Consider the following 26,988-nt stretch of genomic DNA (forward strand, 5'->3'; position numbering starts at 1 on the left):
AATAGTCACATATATGTGTAATCATGAACCATGGCAAACACTCAGGACCAAAGTATGAGAAAAGAGGCACAACCCAACGAGTTTCGCATGGCATCTTCTTCAGGGAGTTTGTTGACAGAGAGTTCGGTGCACTAGAGCTTATTCAGTAAGTAGTAGCTCTGGGAAACCTCAAAAGAGGCATTGCATGTTCCCACCAGGACACTGCATAATGGGTCAAATGTATGTCTCAGTCGTGTAGATCTGAAACGAGTCCAAGAAAAGCTGTCCGACAAAGCACATCAGAAATCCCATATGGTCACAACATTACATATTCAATTATGGCAGAAAACATCAAACAGCCAACCGCAAAAGGCTCCCTTCCTGGTGTCACAATAGAGTGGATCCACATTTGGAGACTGTCTTCTATAGGGAATGTTGCTGTTATTGTGACACCAAATAAAATACACAGTTTCCCCCATACGGATGGGACTTTAAAGGCATGGATTGTCAGGTATATAGTGTAATAAAGGTAAAATAATTTTATTTAGACAATATATCAAAAAATACTATGAAACATTTCATAGTATGTTTTGATATATTGTCTAAATAAAATAATTTTATCTTTATTACACTATATGTCTGACAATCCATGCCTTAAAAGTCCCACCCATTTGGGGAAAACTGTGTATTTTACGAACTTAGGATATTGGCTGTTAAATAGCAGTTTAGTACGTTAAAGCATTTGGAAGCTGGCCATTACCTTTGCAGTTGTTTGTGGCTATACTGGGGAGATTTCTCCCAGCATGGCAGAACTTTGATCAATTTAGCTTGGAATCGCCATTTCCTGTGTATAAGATTTCTGATGTGCTTTGTTGGACAGCTTTTCTTGGGCTGGTTTCAGACCTACATGACTGAGACAGATATTTGATCCATTCTGCAGTGCCCTGGTGGGAACATGCAACACCTCTTTTGAGGTTTCCCAGTACTACTGTTTACTGAATCAGGTCTAGTGCACCAACCTCTCTGTCAACGAAAAAAATCCCTGAAGAAGCTACCATGTGAAATTCGTTGGGCTGTGTCTCTTTTCTCATACTTTGGTCCTGAGTGTTTATCATGGTTCATGATTACACATATATGTGACTATTGAGCAAATTGTTCACCTTGTTGTAGGGGCTGTTTAAGGGCGTATACAGAGTTTGCTGTTTCATATTTTTGTTACACATGTCTTAAATAGCTGCAGATGGACACCGGTGGCAAGAAAAGCGCCCTGAGGCGATTCAGTTCATATAGGTAGCGCTATACAAGTCATTCATTCATTAAACGATATAAGACATTTTTATGTATTTAATAGTTTTGTTATTTTTATACATCACCGTGTCAGAATTATTCCAATAGGAGGTTTCAGCATCTAAAAGTCCCATTAAGCTATTTCTCTTTGTTCTATTCAATCCGGGATGTGGTGTTGTATTTCGGCTTATATACGCTATTATAAACATCCTGTCTACAAACCAAGGACATGCACATCAAGCACTAGTGATGGACGAACTTCCGACGGGACGTTTCGCGAACGCGAAACGCGAACGGACACAAACGTTCGCGAAAACGACCGTTCGCCGCGGGCTCCATTGACTTCAATGGGAGGCGAATTTCGCAAACCTTTAGGTCGAATTTGCGGCCACGGGGTAATTATTAGGGGGTAGCACGTAGTCCCACCACCTGGACAATAGCATAATACATGTATGAGGTGAATTTGGGATCGATAACTACAAGCATTTTTTTTTTATTTGGGAAATTGTTCTGACAATTCAGGACTATGGAGCTAATGAAGGCAATGGAGGAGAGGGAAGGTCAGGGACCAGGGTAGGCAAACAAGAGGGTGCAGGAGATACAGAGCACTGACAGCAGCACCGTAATACAGAGCACTGACATCAGCACCGTGACATACAGCGCTGACAGCAGCTCCGTGACATACAGCGCTGACAGCAGCTCCGTGACATACAGCGCTGACAGCAGCTCCGTGACATACAGCGCTGACAGCAGCTCCGTGACATACAGCGCTGACAGCAGCTCCGTGACATACAGCGCTGACAGCAGCACCGTGACATACAGCGCTGACAGCAGCTCCGTGACATACAGCGCTGACAGCAGCTCCGTGACATACAGCGCTGACAGCAGCTCCGTGACATACAGCACTGACAGCAGCTCCGTGACATACAGCGCTGACAGCAGCTCCGTGACATACAGCGCTGACAGCAGCACCGTGACATACAGCGCTGACAGCAGCTCCGTGACATACAGCGCTGACAGCAGCTCCGTGACATACAGCGCTGACAGCAGCTCCGTGACATACAGCGCTGACAGCAGCTCCGTGACATACAGCGCTGACAGCAGCTCCGTGACATACAGCGCTGACAGCAGCTCCGTGACATACAGCGCTGACAGCAGCTCCGTGACATACAGCGCTGACAGCAGCTCCGTGACATACAGCGCTGACAGCAGCTCCGTGACATACAGCGCTGACAGCAGCTCCGTGACATACAGCGCTGACAGCAGCACCGTAAGCAGCCCCAGGAGGAAGTCAGCACAGCACAGGGATGGTGTGATCCCCTCATAATAAGAACCCCCAGGAGGAAGTCAGCACAGCACAGGGATGGTGGGAGCCCCTCATAATAAGAACACCCAGGAGGAAGTCAGCACAGCACAGGGATGGTGGGAACCCCTCATAATAAGCAGCCCCAGTAGAAATATGACACCGCTCAACCTCTTCAAAGAGGAGGGTAGGGGCATATAGTACGGTGTGCTTTTTTGGGTCAGGGAAGTGAGCCAAATGAATTAAGAAGGTCTGTGTGCTTGATTCCAAAAATTGTTTATAGACATATACATGGTCTACTGATCACATGTGTTGAATTCCTCCGAGATCCATGCCTCATTCATTTTTAGAAATGTGAGGTAGTTAACACTGTGGTGAGCTAGGCGAGTACGCTTATCGGTCACAATCCCCCCTGCTGCGCTGAACGTCCTTTCGGACAGGACACTGGATGAGGGGCAAGCCAACAGTTCGATTGCAAATTGGGCAAGCTCTGGCCAGAGGTCAAGCCTGCCCACCCAGTAGTCTAGGGGTTCATCACTCCTCAGAGCGTCCACATCGGCCGTTAACCCAATGTAGTCGGACACCTGACGGTCTAGGCGTTCCCTGATGCTGGATCCGGATGACACCTGTCGATGGGTCGGCTGAAAGAATGACCTCATATCCGAAGTCACCAACACATCTTCAAACCGGCCTCTTCTTGCAGGCGCTGTTGGATTGGTACCCGCAAATCCTTCTCTGGGAGTGGGAATTGCTCCTCTGCCAGCGCACGCAAAAGCAGAATGCAGCATTTCTCGAAGCAAGGCCTGGAAGTGCTGCATTCTGACAGCCCTCTGCGACGGCGGTAACATTTCCGCCATTTTGTGTTTGTACCGGGGGTCTAAGTACGTTGCCACCCAGTACTGGTCCTTGACCCTCATGCTTTTTATACGGGGGTCCCTATTAAAACACTGGAGCATGAAGGCCCCCATTTGCACTAAAGTGGAAGCGGTGTGGTGGCCTGGCTCCTGCTCATCATCCAGGATAATGTCGTCCTCTTCATTCTCCTCTCCCCATCCTCGCACAACAGGGATCCCAGAAAGGTTTAAAGCATGCTCTTCTTGCTCCTGCTCATCCGCCCCGGCACCATCCTCCTCTGACTCCTCATCAGACTCCTGTTGTTGACTTGTCTCAGATAGAGTAGCCCCCCCTGGGAATTCATCCAGCATTGCGACTTCCTCATCTTCCCGCTCCTGCTCCTCCACAGCCTGATCAATGACACGACGCAATGCACGCTCCAGAAAGAAGGCATAAGGTACCATGTCACTGATGGCGCCATGGCTGCGACTGACCAGTTTGGTGATCTCCTCAAATGGCCGCAGAAGTCTGCATGTGTCGCGCATGAGCAGCCACTGGCGCGGTGAAAAAAAACCCAGCTCCCCAGAACCGTTTCTTTCGCAGAGTTCATACAGGTAGACGTTAACTGCACGTTTCTGCTGGAGCAGCCTATCAAGCATATAGAAGGTTGAGTTCCATCGCGTCGGGCAATCGCAAATAAGACGTCTGACCGGCAGATGGTGTCGCCGCTGAATGTCAGCAAGGCGAGCCATGGCCGTGTAAGATCTTCTGAAATGGGCCGAGATTTTCCTTGCCTGCCGCAAGATGTCCTGGACCCCAGGGTATTTGACAAGGAATCGCTGCACGACCAAGTTTAAGACGTGTGCCATGCACGGCACGTGCGTGATTTTGCCCTGTTTCAATGCGCTAAGCAGATTGGCACCGTTGTCACACACCACTTTACCAACTGTCAAATTGAGCGGTGTTAGCCACTCATCTGCCTGTGAACGCAAAGCTGAAAGGAGTGCCGGGCCAGTGTGGCTCTTTGCTTCCAGGCACAACAGACGCAGCACGGCATGGCAACGTCTCACCTGGCATGTGGAATAGGTTCTGGGGAGCTTGGGCGGTGCAGTGGAAGAGACGCTAGCAGCGGAAAAGGAGGAGGCAGCTGAGGAGGAGAGGGAGGAGGATGGAGTAGGAGGAGGAGAAGAAGAGTCAGGCCTGCATGCAATCCGTGGCGGTAAAACCAAATCTACACGGGTGCCACGGGTTACATGCTTGACGGCCGTCAGAAGGTTCACCCAGTGGGCAGTAAAACTGATATACCTTCCCTGCCCGTGTTTGCTAGACCACGTGTCTGTGGTCAGATGTATCTTGGCACCGACACTGTGTGCCAGAGATACATTCACTTGCCGCTGAACATGGCCATATAGCTCTGGGATGCCCTTCTCTGAGAAATACTTCCTTCCTGGGACCTTCCATTGTGGTGTTCCAATGGCCACAAATTTGCGAAAGGCCTCCGAGTCCACCAGTTTATATGGCAGTAGTTGGCGGGCTATGAGTTCTGACAAGCCAGCCGCCAACCGTTGGGCAAGAGGGTTATCCGGCGTCATCATTTTTTTACGCTCAAACATTAGGCCCACGGAAGCCTGCCTTTTTGCAGAAAAATGTGAGCTTGGCGTGATGGAAGGTGGAGTGGAGGACAATTGTGAGGAGAGAGGAGAAGGAGAAGTAGAAGACGAGGCTGGACGGTGAGAGCCTGCAGTGTGGCTTTGTGTGTTCCGTTGCTCCCACTGGGCTCGGTGATGGCTGCTCATGTGCCTTCTTAAGGCGGTCGTCCCTAGGTGAGTATTGGGCTTACCGCGACTAACGCGTTGACTGCAAAGATTGCAGATGGCAACGCTATTGTCAGCAGCGGACACGTTAAAAAAAGCCCACACTGCGGAGCCATGTGCCGGTGTCCTGGGAGCGCCAGATGTGACCGTACATGGTCGATGACTCGCTCCTGATACATTTGCAGTCTGCTTTGTCCCTGCTGTGCAATGTAAGTCATTGCTGCTTCTCCTCCCTATCTGCTGGTCCATATCTCCCTCTGAACTCCCCTCCTCTTCCTCTCTTGTGGGCACCCACGTGACATCACTAGACACGTCATCATCAACGTCACCTTCCCCACCGCTATAAGTAGAGTAGGCAGCAACACCGGGGACCAACCTCCTCCTTGGGCTGATCTGGGTACTGGCGTCAGACTGCTGAGTAGCGCTTGTTGCTACCTCCTCTTCCTGATCCAATACCAAGAGTGGCTGCGCATCAGAAATGTCCTCTTGATATGGATCGGAAAATAATTCCAGTGACTCAAGCGGAAGGTATGTGGTGGTGGTGGTGGTGGTCGTGTTGTTGGTGGTAGTGTCTTTGGGGGTGCACATAGCAGAGAGTGAAGAAGAGGGTGCAGATCGAGAGGATGAGGAGGGTGCAGAAGAGTAAGGCTGAGCGAGCCACTCAACCAAGTCTGGTGCATCCTTTAAAGTAATTGAACGCACCTTCTGCAACTTCCCACTTTGGCTCAAGCCTGTTGCTCCTGCCCTACCCCTACCACCCCTGCGGAAGGGCCTGCCTCTTCCTCTGCATGTCATTTTTTAAATGACCCTGTGACAAAACTCTTAGTCCCTATACCGCTGAAGGACTGCTGCAGTATAGGTGAGCGGTCAGCAGTGGTGCACGTCAACCCTATCTATTGTGGACCTATAGCGGTCCTTACAGAACAGCAGACTGTACCGCACTCAAGCCTATGTACCGTAGCACCCTATACCAAGTTACCAGTCCTTATAAGAACTTTTGTGGACCAAGCAGGTTGTGTATTAGTGTTTAGCAGACTGTACGTCAGTCCCTATACCGCTGAAGGACTGCTGCAGTATAGGGCAGCGGTCAGCAGTGGTGCACGTCAACCCTATCTATTGTGGACCGATAGCGGTCCTTACAGAACAGCAGACTGTACCGCACTCAAGCCTATGTACCGTAGCACCCTATACCAAGTTACCAGTCCTTATAAGAACTTTTGTGGACCAAGCAGGTTGTGTGTTAGTGTTTAGCAGACTGTGCGTCAGTCCCTATACCGCTGAAGGACTGCTGCAGTATAGGGCAGCGGTCAGCAGTAGTGCACGGCAACCCTATGTATTGTGGACCGATAGCGGTCCTTACAGAACAGCAGACTGTAACGCACTCAGGCCTATGTACCGTAGCACCCTATACCAAGTTACCAGTCCTTATAAGAACTTTTGTGGACCAAGCAGGTTGTGTGTTAGTGATTAGCAGACTGTACGTCAGTCCCTATACCAATGAAGGACTGCTGCAGTATAGGGCAGCGGTCAGCAGTAGTGCACGGCAACCCTATGTATTGTGGACCGATAGCGGTCCTTACAGAACAGCAGACTGTAACGCACTCAGGCCTATGTACCGTAGCACCCTATACCAAGTTACCAGTCCTTATAAAAACTTTTGTGGACCAAGCAGGTTGTGTGTTAGTGTTTAGCAGACTGTGCGTCAGTCCCTATACCGCTGAAGGACTGCTGCAGTATAGGGCAGCGGTCAGCAGTGGTGCACGTCAACCCTATCTATTGTGGACCGATAGCGGTCCTTACAGAACAGCAGACTGTACCGCACTCAAGCCTATGTACCGTAGCACCCTATACCAAGTTACCAGTCCTTATAAGAACTTTTGTGGACCAAGCAGGTTGTGTATTAGTGTTTAGCAGACTGTACGTCAGTCCCTATACCGCTGAAGGACTGCTGCAGTATAGGGCAGCGGTCAGCAGTGGTGCACGTCAACCCTATCTATTGTGGACCGATAGCGGTCCTTACAGAACAGCAGACTGTACCGCACTCAAGCCTATGTACCGTAGCACCCTATACCAAGTTACCAGTCCTTATAAGAACTTTTGTGGAACAAGCAGGTTGTGTGTTAGTGATTAGCAGACTGTACGTCAGTCCCTATACCAATGAAGGACTGCTGCAGTATAGGGCAGCGGTCAGCAGTAGTGCACGGCAACCCTATGTATTGTGGACCGATAGCGGTCCTTACAGAACAGCAGACTGTACTGCACTCAGGCCTATGTACCGTAGCACCCTATACCAAGTTACCAGTCCTTATAAGAACTTTTGTGGACCAAGCAGGTTGTGTGTTAGTGTTTAGCAGACTGTGCGTCAGTCCCTATACCGCTGAAGGACTGCTGCAGTATAGGGCAGCGGTCAGCAGTAGTGCACGGCAACCCTATGTATTGTGGACCGATAGCGGTCCTTACAGAACAGCAGACTGTAACGCACTCAGGCCTATGTACCGTAGCACCCTATACCAAGTTACCAGTCCTTATAAGAACTTTTGTGGACCAAGCAGGTTGTGTGTTAGTGATTAGCAGACTGTACGTCAGTCCCTATACCAATGAAGGACTGCTGCAGTATAGGGCAGCGGTCAGCAGTAGTGCACGGCAACCCTATGTATTGTGGACCGATAGCGGTCCTTACAGAACAGCAGACTGTAACGCACTCAGGCCTATGTACCGTAGCACCCTATACCAAGTTACCAGTCCTTATAAAAACTTTTGTGGACCAAGCAGGTTGTGTGTTAGTGTTTAGCAGACTGTGCGTCAGTCCCTATACCGCTGAAGGACTGCTGCAGTATAGGGCAGCGGTCAGCAGTGGTGCACGTCAACCCTATCTATTGTGGACCGATAGCGGTCCTTACAGAACAGCAGACTGTACCGCACTCAAGCCTATGTACCGTAGCACCCTATACCAAGTTACCAGTCCTTATAAAAACTTTTGTGGACCAAGCAGGTTGTGTGTTAGTGTTTAGCAGACTGTGCGTCAGTCCCTATACCGCTGAAGGACTGCTGCAGTATAGGGCAGCGGTCAGCAGTGGTGCACGTCAACCCTATCTATTGTGGACCGATAGCGGTCCTTACAGAACAGCAGACTGTACCGCACTCAAGCCTATGTACCGTAGCACCCTATACCAAGTTACCAGTCCTTATAAGAACTTTTGTGGACCAAGCAGGTTGTGTATTAGTGTTTAGCAGACTGTACGTCAGTCCCTATACCGCTGAAGGACTGCTGCAGTATAGGGCAGCGGTCAGCAGTGGTGCACGTCAACCCTATCTATTGTGGACCGATAGCGGTCCTTACAGAACAGCAGACTGTACCGCACTCAAGCCTATGTACCGTAGCACCCTATACCAAGTTACCAGTCCTTATAAGAACTTTTGTGGAACAAGCAGGTTGTGTGTTAGTGATTAGCAGACTGTACGTCAGTCCCTATACCAATGAAGGACTGCTGCAGTATAGGGCAGCGGTCAGCAGTAGTGCACGGCAACCCTATGTATTGTGGACCGATAGCGGTCCTTACAGAACAGCAGACTGTAACGCACTCAGGCCTATGTACCGTAGCACCCTATACCAAGTTACCAGTCCTTATAAGAACTTTTGTGGACCAAGCAGGTTGTGTGTTAGTGATTAGCAGACTGTACGTCAGTCCCTATACCAATGAAGGACTGCTGCAGTATAGGGCAGCGGTCAGCAGTAGTGCACGGCAACCCTATGTATTGTGGACCGATAGCGGTCCTTACAGAACAGCAGACTGTACTGCACTCAGGCCTATGTACCGTAGCACCCTATACCAAGTTACCAGTCCTTATAAAAACTTTTGTGGACCAAGCAGGTTGTGTGTTAGTGTTTAGCAGACTGTGCGTCAGTCCCTATACCGCTGAAGGACTGCTGCAGTATAGGGCAGCGGTCAGCAGTAGTGCACGGCAACCCTATGTATTGTGGACCGATAGCGGTCCTTACAGAACAGCAGACTGTAACGCACTCAGGCCTATGTACCGTAGCACCCTATACCAAGTTACCAGTCCTTATAAGAACTTTTGTGGACCAAGCAGGTTGTGTGTTAGTGATTAGCAGACTGTACGTCAGTCCCTATACCAATGAAGGACTGCTGCAGTATAGGGCAGCGGTCAGCAGTAGTGCACGGCAACCCTATGTATTGTGGACCGATAGCGGTCCTTACAGAACAGCAGACTGTACCGCACCCAAGCCTATGTACCGTAGCACCCTAGACAGACCAAGTTACCAGTCCTGATAAAGAGCTTTGTGGAACAAGTGAGTTGTGAATGATTAGCAGACTGCAGCAGAAGGGCAGCAGTCAAGTATAATATTCTTTCTATATTTGGAAGAAAGAATATTATACGTGTACAAGCCTATTACCGTACCACTGATACCAGTCCTGAAAAGAACCTTTGTGGAACTAATAGTAACAGCAAGTCTTTAAAATTATCCTCACTGCCTGACACACTGCTTCCTGCCTGTCCCTATACAAATTGGCAAAAAAGAGTAGGCTGGAACGATTAGCTGGAACAGCTCTTTTGTGGACCTGATAGTAACAGCTAATGATGATGATGATGATGATGATGAAGAAAGACTAATCTGGCTGAGCTGTCCCTAAAATAGCAGCATACAGCGCTCTGTCCCTTTATCTAAACTGACAAAAGAAACTCAGGCTGCTGACCTAACACCTATACCAGTCCTGAAAAGAACTTTTGTGTACCAAATAGCTAGCGTTTTCTCTGTCCCTACTCCACACAGGATCCTTTCCCTACAGTGACAGAAGAAAGAATGTAAAATGGCCACCGGATCGGGTGTATTTATAGGTTAGGGGGAATGTCCAAGTGTCCATGAGCTGTCATGTCTCAATTGGTTGTCCTGTAACACATGATAAACGTGTCACGAAAGGTTAAAGTTCTTGTATACATTAAACACGTAAGTCCGCCGGGGCGAACGACGGAAAAAGGCGTTCGAACCCGCGGACGGCGAAAGTCGGAAATTCGCCGCGAAACGACCGCCGGGCGAACCGTTCGGCCATCACTATCAAGCACATGCTGATTGGTTTAGCTTGCCTTGTAAAGGTAACCTGACAAACTTCTAATTTGCCTGTCATAGAGTTTGTTGGCTTGTGGCTGCATTGATAACTTTTTTTTTTCTTTTTTTTTGATTGACTATAGACACTTAAACATCTGCCCTGACCTCTACTATCTTTTCAATGTGCTCTTCGCTCTGATTTCAATGTTTTGTAGTAATCTCTGGCAATAATCTCTGGCTACAAGTTGAAGCTACACTTTTGTCTCACTTTTTGATACCCTTCCAGCTGGATGTGATCCTTGGCCTAACCCTGTTTTGGCATTTGTCTATTGACTGGTACTTGATGTTAACCTATCCATCTTCTGGTGGCCACCAGTAAGGCCACCCCTTAGGTCAAACTCGTCACACAAGTTCCAGACCAAGCACCAAGGGCTTTGACAAAGACTGTTTCCAAAGGCTCTTATGATCCTTATAAACAATGGATTTATAGAGCTCTGCTCTACAGGAAAACCCTTTCTTGCAGGATTAGGGGACCTGGTCTTCTCTGCTGCAGTTCCATTTTCACTTACAGGTCCTCTCCCATCTCCAGCCTGTGATTTATACATGGAAAGAAAAGCAGTAGACTGATAAGCTCATCTCTTGTCTACTCTCGCCTCCTATTAGTTTCTTGTCCCTACCCCTCTCTTAGCTTTGCTGTTTCAACTGTACAGTATACTACAGTAGACTGATACCAGGTTACATTTAGGTGTTTACACTGCTTGCATTTAAAAAAAATCAATTTATTGTTCTATTAATTATTACGGAGTTACACTAATTTGTGTTGTTTATACTATAACTGTGAAATCTGAAATTCATTTAGATGGCAGTTTTTTTTAACATTTCTTTAGCAGTTCGCCTCCAGTAAGGTATTAGGAAACAAATTTTCATTTGCTATCCTTGTGTCTGTTTTATTTCATTGATTATTTTTCCTGCAGCCAGCTACACCCTGCTAAGCGAGTGTCACATCTTTCATTCCTACGCCTACACACATTATTATAATGATAACAGGACGAAGACTTAAAAGAGAGATTTAAATGGTGATCTTCAAACCTTTCACCTTATTTAAGTGCTGCACAGGCACGCAGATCATGTTTGTAGATTGGCGTTCCGGAGTATAAACTTCATGACATATATACATGATAATCCCTGCTTGAGAAAAATGTTCATTCTGTAATGTATATTATCACCACTGATGGCTATAAAAGTCCAGTTGTGGGCATTTTATACTTTTAAATAATGCCTCACCCATAGAAAACATAAAAAAAGTTATGGCTGCGGTGATCACCTCCACTCCAGGGCTGTCCCCCACTGTAATTAATTTTACCACTGGATGCATCATGAATGAATGCTACCTAGAGGCTGATTTACTAAAACTGAAGAGTGATCAATCTGGTGCAGCACTGCATAGAAATCAATAAGCTTCCAGTTTTTATTTTGTCAAAGCTTAATTGAACAAGCGAAAGTTAGAAGTTGATTGGGTACCATGCACAGCTGCACCAAATTTTTCACTCTCCAGTTTAGTAAATCAACCATCTAGTGTCATTTAACCTAAAAGACTAATGCCGCGTACACACAGTCAGACTTTCTGACAACAAGCTCACATCCAACATTTCCCGTCAGAAAATCTGACCGTGTATATGCTGCATAAGAACATACTGTGAGTGTAGGGTGTTGTGAGCCTCACAGTATTTAGATGCAGACGTTGGCAATGATGTCATTACATATATCAGCACAGCACTCTGCATTGTGGAGGATTGCCCAATATTGGGGAAGAGGTGATGAGGATCCTGGAGCCTAGAGTTGGGCTTTAAATAATGAACTCAATGGTATCATCCTCTATATTTAATAAAATACATTACATATTACATTTTCTTATTTAAGTTTGACTTGACCAGGTTCAACATAAATTACAAACATTCCCGTTTCTAAGAATGAATAAAATAAATTATTCACAAGAGTTGCTACAACATTAGTTGGGTTAAAGTTAAAATTTCAGCCAAAAAAAATAAAAATAAAACTTTTGGATAGAGTGGGGAAGCCTTAAACATTGGGGTCACAATTTACAATTATTTTTTATAATCCCAGAAACTTGTGTTTGTAAAACTAAATGGAATAGTGGACCTTAAAAAGACATTATATAAAATATGATTTATGAATTATTATAATATTTTTAGAATGAAAATATCATTTTTATATTGTATACCAGTTTTTTTGTTTTCAAACTTTTATTTGGGAGAAAAAGGCAGCTTCCAAATAGATATACATATAAAAAAGAGAAGTATACAAAGGAGCCAGTACCAGTGAAGTACAAAAATATCCAATAAATGCCAGGAAATTCAAAGAAAATGCCAATGTTGGCCAGTAAGTTGCGAGGGGACATAACAAGTATCATCCAGAACATAAAGGAAAGTTCCGTTTTTTATTTTTATATTTTATAGTTTTGGTGCCTTTTTTCTTTTCTGAATCACATGACAGATTCTTATATCTTTCTGGAAATCCCATGGGGAGATATTCTCAGTTCCACTCAACGGCCATGGAAATACTAAGCCAAGTGATGGTGTCACACTTCTCCGGATTTTCACAATGAAGAATGCACATATATTTAGGGCGCCCCCCTTCAAAAGAGTGTCCCCTTCATTATGGCCTTTTTGAAAGTTGGAGAGACAGAAACTGGTTCGCAGTAATCTCATCACTAGATTCAGTGTCACTCCAACCATTGCCGACTCAACAATGCAATGTCGGTACATGGTAGAGCTGTATGATGTTTTACAGAATAATTTTCCTATGAGAAGCACAGCCATGCATATCCCTTAAACCAGGCTCTATAGCTTCATGTTTCTATTTATACTATAAAGTGGAAATTGTTTGGCACAACTTTAAAAATGATTCATGCAGGAAGTCATAAAAAAAGCTAACATGCTTAATTTTCAAGTCATTTCCCCAGTAGGACAATGGGAGTTTAGAGATTGATGCACAATGATAGCAGTTAGCGCTAAACAAAACAGGGAGGGGCACCGGGAACAACTTCCACGTTTTCTCCTCAGTCTGCAGATCGTACACTGTACAGCTGCTTTCATGTATACAAAAACTCCAGAACGACTCTTCTAGGCTAGATTTGTCTTTTAACCCTGTGTGTGCCTAGCTAAGGGAGTTATCTGTACACCTCAGAAAATAGTAAATAGAAAGGAAAATGGTACATACTACATATTTCTCGTGAAATCATTTGATACCAGTTCTAGATTTAGTGTAAAAAGCTTCTCACTACCAGGGTTGCACGCTCATCCCCTTCACATGCAATGGAGGGTCAATAGATCTGCACTGTCATGTTGACACAGAAGGACCGCCCACAGATCGGAGCTTCAGGAAGAAGAGCACAGCACTGGAACCTGCTGGAATTGGGAAAAGGGTACTAATACTATTTATTCTACATACTAGAAATAACAAGTATTTAAACCTTGCAGTGCAGAGGGACCCACTGTAAGGGTATTTTTTTTGTGCTCCAAAGCTTCAGCTTTAATCGCTAAAAACAGGAGGATTGGATAGGTTAGGTTATCCCATTCAGTTTAAAATAGAAAAGCAAGACAGCTGTTTGATAACTTCAATAAAATGTTATTTGAAAAAAAAAAGAAAAGCAAGACAAAACATTTGTGTGATAAAAACATTATATACATATGTATATATATATATATATATATATATATATATATATATATATATATATATATATATACATACACAGTTGTGCTCATAAGTTTACATACTCTGGCAGAATTTTGGATTTCTTGGTCATTTTTCAGAGATTATGAATGATAACACAAAAACATTTCTTTCTCTCATGGTTAGTCTTTGGCTGAAGCCATTTATTATCAATCAACTGTGTTTACTGTTTTTAAATCAAAACGACAACAAAAACTACCCAAATGACCCTGATCATAAGTTTACATACCCTGGTGATTTTGGCCTGATAACATGCACACAAGTTGACACAAAGGGTTTTGAATGGCTATTAAAGGTAACCATCCTCACTGTTTGCTTGTAATTAGTGTGTGTGTATAAAAGATCAATGAGTTTCTGGACTTCTGACAGACCCTTGCATCTTTCATCCAGTGCTGCACTATGGTTTCTGGATTCTGAGTCAAGGGGAAAGCAAAAGAATTTTCAAGGGATCTGCGGGAAAAGGTAGCTGAACTGTATAAATCAGGAAAGGGATATAAAAAGATATTCAAGGAATTGAGAATGCCAATCAGCAGTGTTCAAACTCTAATCAAGAAGTGGAAAATTAGGGGTTCTATTTAAACCAAACCACAGTCAGTTAGACAAACTAAAATTGGTGAAATACAGGACTCTCTGAAAACATGTAGTGTGGATGTTTCAAGATGCACAATAAGGAGGCACTTGAAGAAAGATGGGCTAAATGGTCGAGTCGCCAGAAGAATGCCATTACTACGCAAATGCTAGAAAGTATCCTGCTTACCATATATCAAACAACACAGAGACAAGCCTCAAATCTTCTGGCACAAAGTCATTTGGAGTGATGAGACCAAAATTTAGCTTTTTGGCCACAACCGTAAACGCTACATTTGGAGAGGAGTCAACAAGGCCTATGATGAAAAGTAAGCCATTCCTACTGTGAAACACGGAGGTAGATCGTGGATGTTTTGGGGATGTGTGAGGCACAGGAAATTTGGTCAAAATTGATGGCAAGATGAATGTACTATGTTATCAAAAAATACTGGAGGAACATTTGCACTCATCAGCCAGGACATTCCAACATGACAATGATCCAAAACACAAGGTCAAGTCAACCTGTCATTGGTTACAGCAGAATAAAGTGAAGGTTCTGGAGTGGCCATCTCAGTCTCCTGACCTCACCTCAATATCATTGAGCCACTCTGGGAAAATGGCCAAGAAATCATACATTTTGGCAGGGTATGCAAACTTATGAGCACAACTGTATATATATATATATATATATATATATATACACACAGTATCTCACAAAAGTGAGTACACCCCTTACATTTTTGTAAATATTTTATTATATCTTTTCATGTGACGACACTGAAGAAATTACACTTTGCTACAATGTAAAATAGTGAGTGTACAGCATGTATAACAGCGTTAATTCAAACTCAAACTCAAAATAACTAAATACACAGCCATTAATGTCTAAACCGCTGGCAACAAAAGTGAGAGATTGGGCCCAAAGTGTCCATATTTTTTTGTGGCCAACATTATTTTCCAGAACTGCCTTAACCCTCTTGGTCATGGAGTTCACCAGAGCTTCAAAGGTTGCCACTGTGAAGCTCTGTAGCACTAAGGAGTCACATGACACTGGGGAGGGAAAATGGCTAATTGGGCCCAATTTGGAAATTTTCACTTAGGGGTGTACTCACTTTTGTTGCCAGCGGTTTTGACATTAATGACTGTATGTTGAGTTATTTTGGGGGGACAGAAAATGTAGACTGTTATACAAGCTGTACACTCACTACTTTACATTGTAGCAAAGTGTCATTTCTTCAGCGTTGTCACATGAAAAGATAGAAAAATGTGAGGGGTGTACTCACTTTTGTGAGATACTGTGTGTATATATATATATATATATATATATATATATATATAGTAAATACCTTTTTTTCTTTTTCTATAAGTGATCACATAAACTCTGTTCTTGGGTACATAAGGGGTGGAGGTAGAGACTGTAGGGGACATGTAAGAAAAAGGCAGAGAAACAGCAATACACTGATTTGTCCAGTAAAAAACTGTGCTTGGGGGGTGGCAGCACAAGTCTTGACCATTGGAAGGCTTTGATCCCAGCACGACCAGAAAACTGCCTGTGCTTCTATGCCTAGTGTGGTCAGTTTTAAATAGAAAAGCAGGGGGTCTGACAGGATCACCATGAATTTCACACAAAGGAAGCAATGGGGTTGATTTACTAAAACTAGAGAGTGCGACATTTATTGCAGGTCTGCACCTGCATAGAAAGCAATCAGCTTTCAGTTTTTTTGTAAAAGCTTAACTGAAAAAGCTGAAGCTAGACACGGATTGGCTACAATAGACAGCTGCACCAGATTTTGCACTCTCCAGTTTGGTAAATCAACCCCAATATGTCAGGACCCGGATCACCTGCTGGTGGCACTGGGCTTCCCAGAGTGGGAGGCTGTAGTTCTGACATCCACCAGCTGGTGTCTCCCAGCAGATTCCAGTAATCAGTCTCCACCTGATACTGGCTGCTAGGAGGATATTTAGTCCCTCCTCTATTATTACACCTTGCTTCGGTGTTTTGCTTTGATGCCAGATACTCCTTGCCACTTATCCCGAGCCTAGATCCTGATGTTGCTCCTGCCCTGAGTCCTGAACCCCACTGCACCTTTTCTGCACCCCTTGTAACTGATCCGAGTCCTGGTTTCCCCTTCCCATGTGTTCGCTGCATCTCCATTTTTCCCCTTTTATCTTTGTTCTCCATTTTTGAACATATTGTATATAGTTAGATTGCTAGTTAGGTTGCCTGATAGTTAGATTGCTAGTTAGGCATTTTCGTCATATAGTTGTAGTTCACTTGTATCGTAATGTTTGCTGTGTTTCCCGTTTGCTGGTGTTTGGATGTCTTTTGTTTTACTATTAATAAATTGACTTTACTATATATAGTCTGGTCTCAGTCTCCTAGTGTAGCTACGCAGATTTGGCCATTCCTGGCACAATACAAAGAGAACAGGATACTTTTTAATTCAAGTGCATGGTACAACAGACACATATCAGGAATAATAAATGTTATGGTAACATACACTTTAAGCTTTTAAGCCAGGTAGAAAAGGGTTAGAACCATGTCAGGTTTTTACTTTATTTCCCTCTGTGCCCCCTCTGGGAACAATCACCATCTCTACATCTTGTGACCATTAAATGCAGAATTTTACAGTTGTCACTAGAAGAGGAATAAAGAAGAAACCTTCAAATGGAGTCAACTGTTCCAGTAACATCTGTCTTAGCCCTTGTACACACAGTCGGACATTCCGATGGAAAATGTCCGATCGGACCGCGTTGTTGGATAATCCGACCATGTGTGGGCTCCATCGGACTGTTTCCATCGGAATATCCGACCGACAAAGTTTTAGAGCTGGGCTATAAAAATTTCTGACAACATGATCCGATCGTTTGTAGAGAATTCCGATCGGACAAAGTGCCACGAATGCTCAGATCAAATTCCTAGACCAAAGCTATTGGCTACTAGCCTGAACGTAGTCCCGTCGTAACGAAATAACGTCATCACGTTCCAAACGATCGGATTTTCCGACAACTTTGTCTGACCGTGTGTGTATGCAACACCAGTTTCGGACAAAATCCGACGGATTTTGTTGTCGGAATGTCCGACCGTGTGTACAAGGGCAAAGAGGAGTGAAGAGGGATTTCCCCTCACTTCCTGCTAAGTCAGGAAAAACTTACAGGGGTTCTAAACAGTCCACATCCCACCAAAAACATAAAAACAACAGTTTATGACTTCAGATTCACTTTAAGGATTATGGTTTAGTGTTAGAGCGTCTGTAGAATCTGAACTGAGCACAATGATTATGACTTAAATTCAGATGGCAATAGTATATTTTGGTGACTTACCATTGATGTGTTAAGCGGCCACATTTGTGTAGACATTGAGCTCCATCTTACTGAATCTGTGAAAAAGGGATAATAGCATATAGTGTTAAAATATATAAATACCAAATACACACTAGTTACAAAACAGACACAACTGAAAATCTTACTGGTGAGCTGAGTCTTTTGCTTGTGAGGATACCAGTGAAGAGTTTCCTAACCCCTAAATTCCCAGATAGCCCTACATGCTAAAGCCAATATGACAAGGTCTTAATTTTCATAGACTAAACAAGCCCTCATTATTAAACAGACCAAAACATAGCTCACTGCTCTTGAGGGCACTTGGTGATGATTGTCTCTCAAGTTTTTATCTGATCGATCAAATGATATGTTCAAAGCTTTAGTACAGGTGTTCTGACAAAATGTCGATCCTGGCAGAATGAGAAACCCATTTCTTTAAACCATCATGAATTGCAGATTTTGATGAATTACTGTTTATTTTCACAAATTGCTGTTTGGACACAACACTGGCAACCGAATAGAGTCCGGTGCAAGATGATATTAGCAGAGACTGCTTCTCTGCTCCGAAACTAATCAAGAAAATGGCCACCTCCGAGACGGTGACAACTTTGTCCTCGTTAGCTGCTGTGCTGTGAAAATAGCAAAATCTTCCAGAATATTTTGCTGTTTTCACAGCACAGTGGCTAACGAGGACAAAGTTGTCGCCGCCTCGGAGTCAGACATTTTCTTGGTTAGTTTCGGAGCGGAGTAACAATCTCTGCTCATAATATCATGCACTGGACTCTATTTGGTTGCCGGTGTTGTGTCCAAGCAGCAATTTGTAAAAATAAACCGAAATTTGTCAAAATCTGCAATTCATGAGGGTTTAAAGAAAACGGAAGTGACGCGGGTTGCTCATTCTGCCAGGTTTGACATTTTGTCAGAATATCGGACAAAAGTAGTGCATAATCTACTTTGAAGTTGCTGCAACTTGAAGTCCCACATATTTGAATGTTTATCATTGTAAAACATGGGGAATGACTATCATGCGCCTTTGAAGTCCAAAGTTACATGACAAGCCACACAACTGTGAATGGAGCCTTATGCCGCGTACACACGATCGGACTTTCCAACAGATTAGGTCCGATGGAATCCGTCCGTCACACATTCTGATCATGTGTGGGATAATCCGATAGTTTTTCATTAAAAAAATCAGACGGACCTAGAAATAGAACATGTTTCAAATCTGTCCGACAGACTCAATTGCTATCGGGAAAACCGTTCGTCTGTATGCTGGACCAAATATGATGCAAGGGAAGCTATTGGCTACTGGCTATTAAACTTCCTTTTCTATTCCAGTCTTATGTCATCATGTTCAAAACGAACGGACTTTTGAACGGACTTAGTCCGTTCGTGTGTGGGCAAGTCCGTTTGTTCGGAAGTCTGTTGGAACTCTGTTGAAAGTCCGTTGGAAAGACCATCAGACCTTTTCTGCCGGAAAGTCCGGTCATGTGTACGGGGCATAATAATGGAGAAATATTCCTTCACTTCCTTTTCCAGAGGTAAAGCAGTAGGTAACCAGAGATCTCTCAAAACAAGGTGAAATTTCCCTCTTAACCAGTTCCCGACCGGCGCACGCCGATGTACGTCGGGAGAATGGCACGGGCAGGCATACTGGCGTACAGGTATGTCCATTTTTATATGCTGCCCTGCCATCGCGTGCGCGCCGCCGGTCGGGACACCCGTGAGTCCAGTCGTGGCGCCCGCGATCGTCTCACGAGGCGGCTGAACGGGGAGATGCCGTTGTAAACAGCATCTCCCCGTTCTGCCTAACAACAAATAACGCTGATCTCTGCTCCATGTGATTGGAGCAGAGATCAGAGTTCACTAACACAAAGCCCAGCCCCCCACAGTTAGTAACACGCCCCTAGGAACACTTAACCCCTACAATGCCACCCCCTGGTTAACCCCTTCCCTGCCAGTGTCATTTACACAGGAATCACTGCATTTGTATAGCACTGATTGCTGTATAAATTACAATGGTCCCAAAAATGTGTCAAAAATGTCCGATGTGTCCGCCATAATGTCACAGTCACAATAAAAATCGCTGATCGCCACCATTACTAGTAAAAAAAAATTATAAATAAAAATGCCATAAAACTATCCCCTATTTTGTAAACACTATAACTTTTGCGCAAACCAATCAATAATCGCTTATTGCAATTTTTTTACCAAAAATATGTAGAAGAATACGTATTGGCCTCAACTGAGGGAAAAAAATGTTTTTTTTATTTATTTTTGAGGGATATTTATAACAAAAAGTAAAAAATAATGATTTTTTTTCAAAATTGTCCCTCTATTTTAGTTTATAGCGCAAAAAATAAAAACCTGACAGGAGTCCCAAGTCTTTTACTCCAAAACAAACTAAAAAAAAGTTTATGCTTTACATATACTTTAAGCAGAGCCCAAACACTACATAACAGATATAAAAAATATACACATTGTTGTCATGGCGGGGGTACATTGTGTTGCTGCCTTTGAATCCACGCAAGACAATTAAGCGTTCATCATTTATGTCTTTGCTAATAATTGCCACTTATGGTTGTGCCAAATAGAGACACGATGACATAGATGAGGGTTACTGATGGAAGGAAGTTAAAAAATAAATACAAATAGAAACGATCACTAGGGAAACCTTACTGTCATATCACAAAAGAAAGGTTTAAATGGTTTGTGGCAATAATTCTAAGAAAAAGATAATAGCAGTGGCCAACTTGGCAAGACTGGAAGGAAGTCACAGAGACGTTGAAATTATATTGAAAATGCCCTGTTATTGAGGTTTGAGTAATTATTATGAATGTATTTATTCATTAAAAACTTATAATTTAATTATTAGAAAAAAATTTTGCAGTGCAGAGCACTGTTAAAGTTAAGAACAATGAAACGGATCGCTGCTCCAGGTGAGTATGATAATCCAAAGGAAGGGCTGTGTGCTAGCTCCAGCTCACAATCGTGAACATGTAGACCAAGTAGAAAAAATAGCTGCACACTAGGGATGAGCTTCGTGTTCGAGTCGAACATATGTTCGAGTCGAACATATGTTCGACTCGAACATCGGCTGTTCGCCCGTTCGGCGAATTCCGAACGTTATGGGCCGTTCACGCCAAATTCGTGTGGCGCTCACGGCCCACAATGCACTGCGTCATCGCAGTGCATTGCTGGCTCATGATTGGCCAAGCATGCACTGTGACCACGCATGCTTGGCCAATCACAGCGCCAGCAGCGAGGAGAGCCATGATTGGCCACAGGCAGGATGCCTGTGGCCAATCATAGCTCAGGCTGTGTAGTACACGCCCCACACTATATAAGGCCGCCAGCGTGGCGGCCTTGTTTAGTGTGTTGGCGTCTGAAGCAGTTAGTGGGTGTTCTGTGTACCTTCAACACAGTATACAACGATCGTTATCGGCCGATTTTCGATCTTGTTCTTCTGTAGTGGTTGTTGTCTGCGTGCCCTGACCGCAGTATACACTGCTATATTCACCTCACCTATATAGCTAGTGATCTATCTTTTATAATAGAGCTTGCAGTCAGTAGTGTTAGGAGCTTGTGCGTGCTGTCTGCGTGCTCTGTACCCAGTACACACCGCTATATCCACCTACATAGCTTTTCTCTATTTGAGCCATCTGCCATCTGCAGGAGTTATTGGAAGTTGTGTGTGCCTCCAGCACAGCACAGTATACATCTGTATATACCCCTTTATCTCTGGTGTTCTATAATAAAGGCATCTGCAGGAGTTAGTGGGTGTTTTGTGCCTCCAGCACAATATACACCTGTATCTACCCTTTATTGCTGTTCTCTAATAGAGCCATCTGCAGGGCTTAGTGGGTGTTGTGTGACTCCATTACAGTATACCCCTTTATCTCTGGTGTTCTATAATAAAGGCACCTGCAGGAGTTAGTGGGTGTTGTGTGCTTCCAGCACAATATACACCTGTATCTACCCTTTATTGCTGTTCTCTAATAGAGCCATCTGCATGGCTTAGTGGGTGTTGTGTGACTCCATTACAGTATACCCCTTTATCTCTGGTGTTCTATAATAAAGGCATCTGCAGGAGTTAGTGGGTGTTGTGTGCCTCCAGCACAATATACACTACCCAACTGCTGTTTTACCCAACTCCCTTCAGGCCATTACCATGTCTGGAAGGCCAGCAAGGAGAGGCAGACAGGTGCGAGCCGATAAAAGAGGGCAAGCAGGCTCTGTGTCTAGAGACAACAGTGCTGGTCGTGGACGCTGTGCATTGTCATCAGCACGTGGCCATGGGACACGCTTGTCCTTCTTTTCGGCAGCTGGACATGTTGAACCGCAACATGCCAACGACTTGGTAGAGTGGATGACCAAGCCCTCTTCATCCTCCTCATCCTCTCTCACCCAGTCTCAAGGGAACTAGCAAAGCAGCTGCCAACGCATCGTCTTCCCTCGTCTCAATGTCATCATCAGTGACTCCTTCCCTAGACCCACCACGTCCTCCTGAGGAGTCTCCTGAACTCTTTGAGCACAGTGTTGGGTACATGCTCCAGGAGGATGCCCAGTGTTTTGTAGCCTCTGATGATGACACTCAGCTAGAGGAAGGCAGTAGCGTGAATGCAGAGAGAGGGGATGCTCAAGAAGGACAGCAATCTGGCAGTCATGTTCCACAAGCTGCAGCATATTGCCAGGTTTGCTACAGCGATGAAGAGGGAGGGGATTATGAGGGCACTGACTCCATGTGGGTGCCTGGTAGGAGAGAGGAGGAGGAGGCACATGTCCAAACGAGGCAGGATGCCCTCCGGGGGCCAGCTTAGGGGCAGCACACCGACTGAATCACACCGCAGAGCTCCGCCTGTGCAGGGCGCTGCCTCTGCGCGTTATTCTAAAAGTTCTTTGGTGTGGGCCTTTTTTGAGACAAGTGCATCAGATCGCACCGCTGCTATTTGCAACATATGTCTCAAGCGTATCTCGCGTGGCCAAAACATCAGCTGCTTGGGCACCACATGCTTGACCAGACATATGTTGACCTGCCATGCAGCTCGTTGGCAAGCGTACCTCAAAGAACCACACCAAAGAACAAAGCGGACCTCTCCTTGCTCCTCATCAGCTGGCATCTCCAACCCCACTAGACCTTCAGTCCTCTCTGAAACCTGCTCTGAGAGGACTGAAGGTGTAGAATTAGGTGTGTCACAGCCAAGTGCTTCCGGGCACTCTGCTAGCAGTACACCCACGTCCGATTATAGCAGGCAAATGTCCTTGCCCCAGCTGCTGGACCGGCGAAAGAAGTTCACTCCCAGCCATCCACATGCCCAGCGGTTGAATGCTAGCTTGGCTAAATTGCTAGCACTTCAACTGCTGCCTTTTCAGTTGGTAGACTCGGCCCCCTTCCGTGAGTTTGTACAATGTGCAGTTCCTCAGTGGCAGGTCCCCAAACGCCACTTTTTCTCACGGAAGGCGATTCCGGCTCTCCACCGGCATGTGAAAGGCAATGTCCTTGCCTCGCTGGACAGGGCGGTCAGCGGTAAGGTGCATATTACCACTGACTCATGGTCCAGCAGGCATGGACAGGGACGTTACCTGTCTTTCACGGCCCATTGGGTCACTCTTCTGGCAGCTGGGAAGGATGCAGGACAAGGTGCAGTAGTGTTGGAGGTTGTTCCGCCACCACGCCTCCAAAATGCTACTATTGGTTGTGACACACCTCTCTCCTCCACCCCCTCCTCTTCTTCTTCCTCCATGGCCTCTTCCAGTGCTCTGTCCTCAGAACCAGCGGTGCTCCGTAGGCTTTCCAGGGGCTACGCAAGTACGCAGGCAAAACGATGCCATGCCGTGCTTGCGCTGGTTTATTTGGGGGACAGGAACCACACTGGGGCGGATGTTTTGTCAGCTCTGCAGGGGCAGGCCGAGAGGTGGTTGACGCCACGCCAGCTTAAGCCAGGAATAGTGGTTTGCGACAATGGCACCAACCTCCTCTCCGCCCTCTGACAGGGACAACTGAGCCATGTGCCCTGTGTAGCTCACGTCCTTAACCTGGTGGTGCAGCGGTTCTTGGGCAGGTACCCCGGCTTACAGGATGTCCTGAAGCAGGGCAGGAAAGTCTGTGTGCATTTCCGCCGATCATTTAATGCCTGTGCTCGGCTGGCTGAGCTCCAAAAGGAGTTGAACCTGCCCAAGAACCGCCTTATATGTGACATGCCCACCAGGTGGAACTCAACGTTGGCCATGCTGCAGCGGCTGCACACGCAGCAGAGGGCCATCAATGAGTACCTGTGCAACTACGGCACCAGGACAGGGTCAGCGGAGCTCGTTTTTTTCTCACCACGCCAGTGGGGCATGATCAGGGATGCATGCACTGTCCTGTCACCGTTTGAGGAGGCCACAAGGATGGTGAGCAGTGACAGTGCATGCATCAGTGACACTGTACCTCTTGTCCACCTCTTGGAGCATACGCTGCGTGGAATAATGGACAGGGCACTTGAGGCAGAACAGAGGCAGGAAGAGGAGGACTTCCTTGCCTCTCAAGGCCCCCTTTATCCAGACAGTGTTCCTGCTGTGCCACCCATCACACAGGAAGAGGATGAGGAGGAGGAAGAGGAGGAGGAGGAGGAGGATGATTGTGTCAGCATGGAGGTGGAGGCTGGCACTCAGCATCAGCAGCAGCAGTCTTGTAGGGATGATTTACAGTCCCAAGAAACACGTGGACTTGTACGTGGCTGGGAGGAGGTAGCTGCGGATCATGTTGTCTTTAGTGACCCAGAGGACTCCGGACCAAATGCCTCAGCTAACCTACGCTGCATGGCCTCCCTGATCCTGCAAAGCCTGCGGAAGGATCCTCGTATTCTTCGGATCAAGGAGAGGGACCATTACTGGCTGGCCACTCTCCTTGATCCACGGTACAAGAGTAAGGTTGCCGACCTTATCTTGCCATCACAGAGGGAGCAGAGGATGAGACATCTCCGGGAGGCCTTGCAGAAAGGTCTGTGCAACGCGTTCCCAGAGACTGGGAGGTTACAAACTCCTGGTCCTGGACAACGTGTTGCTGAGGCATCAGTCAGAAGGAGCGGTGGAGAAGGTGGCCGTCTGACTGATGCTTTCAGACAATTTTTTAGTCCGCAGCCCCGAAGTATGATCGGTTCCAGCAACCATCGCCAGTGTCTGATTTAAATGGTGCAAGAATACCTAGGGGCAAGGTCAGACTTGGACACCTTTCCCACCGAAAATCCTCTGGCTTACTGGGTCTTGAGGATGGATCACTGGCCAGAGCTTGCACAGTATGCAATTGAGCTACTGGCCTGTCCTGCATCCAGCGTTCTTTCGGAACGCACCTTCAGTGCTGCTGGTGGCTTTGTTACCGATCACAGGGTGTGCCTGTCCACCGAATCAGTTGATCGACTGACCTTCATCAAGATGAATCAGTCTTGGATCACCCACAGCTACCAAGCACCTGAAGCTGATGTAACCGAATATTTTTTTTTTGAAATATCACATCCCTTCAAGACTGCCTATGCTGATGCTGAGTGACTATCCTGTTATGTTGATTGTCTATCCTCTTCCTCCTCCGCTGATATGTTGGAAGAACATTTCTGGTTCTGGGTGATGCCATCAGCCCACTTTTTCTGCCCCTGTTTAACAGGGGCGTTTAATTACAATTTTTGATGCAATGCTTTGCAGCAGGGCTAATTCCTTCAATAAAAATAGAGTATATGGGAGAGGTTGCAGTGTGGTGGCACCAGTGCCTAAGGCCCAATTTTTCTGCCCCTGTTTAACAGGGCGTTTAAGTACAATTTTTGATGCAATGCTTTGCAGCAGGGCTAATTCCTGCAATAAAACTAGAGTATATGGGAGAGGTTGCAGTGTCGTGGCACCAGCACCAGTGCCTAAGGCCCAATTTTTCTGCCCCTGTTTAACAGGGACATGTAATTACAATTCTTGATATAATATTTCACAGGAGGGCCCGTTCCTGTGCCCACCCAGAGTAACTGTGAGGACTTATAGTGTTGTGGCACCAGGACCACAACCACCACAGATACATTTTTCTACCACTGTTCAACAATGGCATGTAATTACAATTCTTGATATAATCGTTCACAGCAGGGCGCTCCAGCACCCACCAAGAGTCACTTTGAGGGCTTACAATGTTGTGGCAAAACCAACACCTTGTTCTGCCATTTCTGCAGAGCATATAGGGCAGGCCCCTACTTTCAAACATCCAACTTACAAACATCTCCTACTTGCAAACGGAAGGAGACAACAGCAAGTGAGATGAAAAAAGATGTACGACAAAACAAATTATACAGGGGTGATAACCCTTCCCTATGTTTTCCAAAAAGCTTAAAAATAGTTTTTTTGACTGGAGCTACACTTTAAAAATGTACCAGTTGAAAATTACAAACAGATTCAACTTAACACAACAAACCTACACAGTCCCTGTCTTGTTTGCAACGCCTGTATACTGCTGTTCTGAGTATATAGGGCCTGGGGGCCACACGCATTTCCTTTTTTTAATATGGGTACTGGGTTCCCCTTAATATGCGTACAAGACCCAAAGGGGATGGTAATGGGCAGGGAGGGCTACCCATGCCATTTTTCTTAATGATTTTCAACCATATTGCAAGAACCAGATATAACATTAAAACCGCAAGCAGTTTTAAATGATGTTATTTCCGTTAAATGTCATTTTGTGCAGGGACTGTTCTAAACACGGGAAACACGTGGCACTTCACAGGCATACTACAGAGACCCCCCAGGCACCATATTTAAAGGAATTTTTCACTTTAATCGTCATTAAAATCAGTGCTCCTGCCAAAACGGCCATTTTTAAAAACATTTTAGGCATTGACCCATGTCCCCTGGGGCAGATGCCAGGTCCCCAAACCCTTTTTAGGACAGTATCTTGCATATTAGCCGTTAAAATTAGCACTTTTAATTTCGAACGTTCGAGTCCCATAGACTTCAATGGGGTTCTAAAGTTCGTACGAATTTGGGGTCCGTTCGAAAGTTCTGGTGCGAACCGAACCGGGGGGTGTTCGGCTCATCCCTACTGCACACCAACA

At 45.5% G+C, this 26,988-nt stretch overlaps 1 protein-coding gene across 1 annotated transcript in view; it reads right to left on the reverse strand.

Annotated features, from left to right (window-relative positions):
* LOC143960193 (uncharacterized) overlaps window positions 1-26,988 on the reverse strand; it is a 749,774-nt gene that overhangs the window by 413,904 nt on the left and 308,882 nt on the right. The window contains exon 2 of the mRNA XM_077468516.1: window positions 17,933-17,988. The gene's annotated coding sequence lies outside the window, so the exon portion shown is untranslated. The remainder of the gene's footprint in view (window positions 1-17,932; window positions 17,989-26,988) is intronic.

The sequence above is a fragment of the Lithobates pipiens genome, unplaced genomic scaffold (genome assembly GCF_037356315.1).
Source record: "Lithobates pipiens isolate NorthernLeopardFrog02 unplaced genomic scaffold, aLitPip1_a1.2 Scaffold_8, whole genome shotgun sequence".
In the NCBI taxonomy this organism is placed as follows: Eukaryota; Metazoa; Chordata; class Amphibia; order Anura; family Ranidae; genus Lithobates; species Lithobates pipiens.